A 5,838-nucleotide genomic window follows, 5' to 3' on the forward strand; every position below is an offset into this window, starting at 1 on the left:
AAGGCTGTGCTCTTTGATCTTCATAAGTAAATGTTTCAAGTCCTCTTCACTTTCAGCAAGCATGGAGGTAGTAGCTCTAAATACCAACAGAGAGGGAAGGAATCTTCATATCAAGTATCAATGCTATTCCCTCTGTACACAGGGTAGATGTTGTTGTTGTTATGTGCTGTGGAGTCGATTCTGACTCATAGCGACCCGGTGCAGGATTTCCGAGGCTGTAAATCTTTAAGGGAGCAGAAAACCTCATCTTTCTTCCATGGAACAGCTGGTAGTTTTGAACTGCTGACCTTATGGTTCACAGCCCAATTCATAGCCACACGCTACCCCACAGGGTAGATAGGGACAGACAACTGAGACACTGGCTACCTAAAATGAAGAGGCGATAAAGACACGAAGTGACTGGCTTACAAGGTTTCAAGAGGGAGTTTAGTTTAATAATGTGGAATGGGGGACAGGGGGATGGAGATAAGAGTCCCACTGAATAGTTTTCATCTTGTCTAGATGGGTCTGGTGAAAAGAGATGGGGACAAGATTCTTATGATTCAATAGTGAGTCATTGTTATCATGACTAATTGTGATCATCACAAATGTAAAGGTAGAAGTTTTGTACCAGAAACAGGGGAGTAATTAATCTTACAGTCCAGAAACAGAGGACCCTAGGACCACCATGGGAAAAGAGGGCAAGCAGAATGTGAGACCTTATCCAGAGAGGCAGTGACACCAGAGATGGAGGCAGAGATGGGGACATGGAGAGGGGGAGCAGTTGAGGACTCTAGATTCATGGGAAGTGAGGGACTAAGAGATGGTGGCCAGGACGCAGACTTTCAGAATGTGCCCTTTGGTGGTGTAAATTATTATATATTCCTGAGGGGTTTTTTTTTGTTTTTTTTTTTAAAGAGCTAAAGTGAATAGAGAGAAATACTGTTAACTAATGGTAACTGGAAGGGATTATAATCATTGTAATGAGACAAGGTTTATGATTCATTGAATGTAAAACTGATGATCTTGCCCTGTGAACTTTTTATTATTTATGCCTGAGTATTAAAAAAAAAAAAAAAAAAAAAAAGCTTTAGTAAGTGCCATGATGAGATCTGCTATGAGCAGTCAATTGGAAAGGAAGCTAACTCAGTGATGTGGTCTGCTACCTATATATTGGACACTCAGGCAAAGCTTCCTCCTTTTTTCAACTGGGTTTGGATTCTGCATCTGGTTCCTCATCCAACCTCTTGTTCTTTGGACTTGAGCCAATGGCCTGCTCTATTACTTGCTGATCCTGGAAATCAGCAGCAGCCAGCCATCTTACCTGCTGACCTGCTGACCTGCCTGCCTGTCATTTGACCTATGGATCTTGGTTCATCATCTCTGCAGTTAACTGATTCAGGAGCCTGAAACTTGACATCTGACCAGTGGACTTGGGACTTGCCCATCTCTAAAGAAGTGTGAGTCATTTCCTTGATATAAGCTTCTCTTTATGTATACTTATATGTCCTTCACTATTTTGCTTCTCTAGAGAATCCAATGAGATTTTGTCTCTCATACTTTGGAAATGTTATCAGGAAGACTCAATCCTTGTAGAAGGACATCATGCTTGGTAAAGTGGAGGATCAATGAAAAAGAGGAAGACACCTAATAAGATGGATTAACACAGGAGCAGCAACAATCAGCTCAAGCTAAATAATTCTGAGTATGGAGTGGGACTAGGCAGTGTTTCATTCTGTTGTGCATAGAGCTGCTACAAGTCAGAACCAACCTGATGGCTCCTAACAACAACAATGACAGAGAACCTAGACTAAGACAGAAAAGAAGAAATTACTAAAAGTTCCAAGTCGTAAAACAAGATTAATTCTATCATAATACTTTGAATCAGCAAGAGTAGATTAAAAAGATGATTAAGAAAAATTTCCAAACTTCTGAGAGAAAATACCTATGAATTAAGTACAAGCAAGAAAAAAAATGTTACCATTGAATCAAATTCAATTAATGGTGACCCCATGTGTGTCAGAGTAGAACTATGCTTTATAGGGCATTCAGTGGATAATTTTTCCAAAATAAATTGGTAGCTCTTTCTTCTAAGAAGCTTCTGAGTGTACTCAAACCTCAACATTTTGAGTAGTAGCTTTCGTGAAATTAATTGTTTAATGTTTCTTCTAGCCACAGTGTTTGTAAACTCCCACCAAATGATTTTGTCCTAGTGGATCTGTATAACAGAAAGTGGGGAAGATGTTGATGGATTATAAGATTCAGTTGTGAGTGATTGTTTACAGGGCTAACTGTGATTGGCCAATTTTTCCATCCTGAAAATAAGCCTCTCAGAAGCAAAGAGGGGATCTCTGGACCATCAAAGAAGAGGCAGGACTTGAGTGTGTCCTTTGGATGCCAAGATTCCTGCACATAAAACTTATTCTACCCTAGATAGAAAACTGTGACAACCAAGGAGCAGCAGAGGAGTGGAAGCAGCAGAACCATGAGCCAGAACATGAGATAAAGCAGTGAACCTTCAGGCACACAGAGCCAGTAAATTTGATTGTCTGTGAACACAAGGCTCATTGAGAGTGGGTTACTCCAGGCACTTGATTGGGGAGTTAGATTTGCTGACTCAGGAAACTAGAGTTAAATGTCTTTGAGCTGAGGCTTTTAGCCCTTTAGGCATTTATGAGAAGCTCTAAAACAGCTTTGTAGCATTGTCTGAGCAAGGCAGAAGCCAAGGGGTTACATGGCTGAAAGGCTATGGGCCAAAGACAGAGAGAGAGAGGTCTACCTGTGGATATATCTGGAAAGTTGCTGTCCTGACTGGAAGAACTATATTCTGAACATTTTGATCCTGCATTGTGACCTCTTAACTTCCCGAATAAACCCTTTAACTGTGAGTATGTTGTCTGAGTTCTGTGTGGCCATTTTAATGAATTCTGGAACACAACTGAGTAGAGGGTCTGGTGGGAGAGAAGGCTTGTGAATCTTTTGCCATAGATGAGAGCACTAAAAATAATAAACCATCCAATCAAGGTCAAAGGCAAAAATAGACATTTCGCAACATGTAAAGATTCAAAAAGTTTACCTCCAATGTACCCAAAATTGTAATGAAAATAAATATTATGACTTTTGGTTTAAAAAAAAAAAATGTGTTGTATACCTTTTCTCTCTATCAAGATCAAATTTAAATGAAAGTTGTTAAGTGCTGTAGAGTCAGTTCAGACTCATAGTGACCCTTCTGAGGATGGCTAATGGGTTTGAACAGCTGACCTTGCAGTTAGCAGCCCATTGTTTATCCTACAGTGCCATGCCAGGACAGGAATTAAAAATGTGTAAACTCACAATGATGAGAACAGGAAAGAGATTATCAGTGGCTAACAGATTTAATCAATTTTTGAAGAAATTTTATGAAGGAGGGAAAACTGATGTACCAAAGCAGAAGAAATGCATGTAAAATTCTATTACTTGTTACTGCAGTGAATATTTTATCAATAAGAATTATAAGACTGGGGGGACTTCCAGTTTGGGGGTGGGTGAAGCAGAGACAGGTAGGAAAGGCTCCTCAGCAGAGGTGTGGAAAAAACAGAGAAGGAGCTTTCCTGGAGCAGCGCCAGAGTTTTGGATCTTGTATAAGGCGCCAGGTGCCAGTTTCCCATGCCCACCTGTGGAGAAATCTGATTGTGGAAGCAAAATATGGCAATTTCTTAATCAATCAGGATGATCAATTCCTTACTGGCTCCTCAGACTGGACTGAGATCAGAGGGTGGGCCCACAGCCCACAGCAGATACAGTGACACAGCGCTAAAAAGCCACTGAGCTGCATCTGGAAAAAGATGTGTGATGGAATTTTCATTTTTCACATTGCTTTCCTCCTCTCCCCCATCACACCCTCACTGCCCAGCTCAGACACCTTCAGGCAGGCAGGAGCGCACCCCCAAAAAGAGTTGCACCCACAGTTTTCCCATGGCACAGGGAGGAGGTTCCTAAGAACCCCATTGATCCCTCAGGCTGCTTCTTATGATGTCTGACTCCAGGACCCAGCCCTAAAGTTGACCTGGGTGGAACCCTTTATCCCTGTCTGCACAGCAAAGGCTACTGGACAGTCAGCTACTGTTTTATTTTTGTTTTTGAGTGCTGGTTTTTGTCTCTGCTTTTATATTGTTTCTGTTTTGGGTCCTTTTGGTCTCACTTTTCGGTGGTGGGAGCTTTCTCCCGCTACCTTACCCAAGAAGAGACAGTAAGTGTGCTCATATAGCCAAGCTACAAGCATATCTCATAATATCCCACCATTTGGACAAGAGCCAATACCAGCTGTTAGGCATTACAAAATGAAAAGGGAAGCCTATCTCCAGATCACATCCACCAGGAGATACTCAATAAGCTTAACAACACAGTAACATTCATTCATTTAAGCATTAAAAACCCACCTAACTACTGAAAATGTCAAGAAATAACAACAAAGTATTTCAGCGCATGCTCCAAAACAGCAAAGAATAACAGAAAAATGAGCTGAAGGCAGACACAATCTTCCCAGTAGAAAAGCAGGCTTTGGATCTGCCTGAGAAGCAATTCAGAAGAATGATATGGAAACAAATTCAAATGCTCCACAAAGGGGTAGAGGAAAATAAGGAAGAAGTCAGGATAGTGCTACAGGAGCAATCAAACAAGATAGATATAGCATTGGAAACAACCAAAACCTGCAAAAAGAGCTCTAGATGATTAATAATAAAATATCAGAAATGGACAATACACTGAAAGGGCAAAGGAGTAGAATTGAAGAGATGGAAGCCAGAACTAGTGAGCTGGAAGACAAATCTCTCAATATTGCTAAGATAGAAGAGCAAGCAGAAAAAAAGGGATAAAAAAAAATCTGAAGAGAGTCTATGATTCATGCTGGATAATATGAAGTGGAATAACTTAAGAATTATTGCCATCCCAGAACAGAAAGAATCATAGAAGTCCACAGATGAGATAGATGAGGAACTACTGGAAGAAAATTTCCCTAACATATTGAAGGATAAGAAGATAAACATTCAAGAAGCTGAACAAACCACAGGAAGGATAGACCCCAAAAGAAAATCACCAAGACATATCATAAGGTCTCCAAAATCAAAGACAAGGAGAGAATCCTAAAAGCAGCCAGGGAAAAGAGAAGTGTTGCCTACAAAGGCAAGCAAATCAGATTAAGTCAGACTCCTCAGCAGAAACAGGAAAGGAGGCAATGGGGAGACATATAAAATATCCTTGAAAAAAAAAAAAAAATGCCACCCAAGAATCATCTATCCAGCAAAACTGTCGATCAAATACAATGGTGCAATCAAAACATTCCAAAATAAACAGAAGCTAAGAGATTTTGTCAAAGCCAATCCAGTACTTGAAAACATCCTAAAGGGAGTTCTTTAAAATGAAAACCAGCAAGAACAGACAACAACCAGAGATTGACAGATGTGGCAACACCACTTGGAACTCAGTCAACAGATAGCAGAGTTCAGAACAGAACAAAATTATAGCAATGAATTCAGAGGACCTGTGAGGCCAAACAAAGATCAAAATATTAACAATGTCAAAGAAGGTGAAACTATAGGAACTGAGATCTAGTTGGTGAGGAGGTCAAGTAGATTGCAGTATACAATAGATTGTCTTAAATGCAGGGAAAACTTAATATGGTAACTCCAAAGAAAATTAATACTTCACAATTTACCATGAAAATGAAGATCCAAGTAGAACACGGAAACATGAAACTAACAAGAAACTGACAAGAATTAGCACAAAAAAACATGAACTCAGCACAAGAAGGCATGCAGACAAAGGAACAAATAGCACCACAAAAAATTAACATAATGACAATAACAATTAGGCAGGTTTTGC

This window comes from Chrysochloris asiatica, unplaced genomic scaffold (genome assembly GCF_000296735.1).
Source record: "Chrysochloris asiatica unplaced genomic scaffold, ChrAsi1.0 scaffold00172, whole genome shotgun sequence".
Classification (NCBI taxonomy): Eukaryota; Metazoa; Chordata; class Mammalia; order Afrosoricida; family Chrysochloridae; genus Chrysochloris; species Chrysochloris asiatica.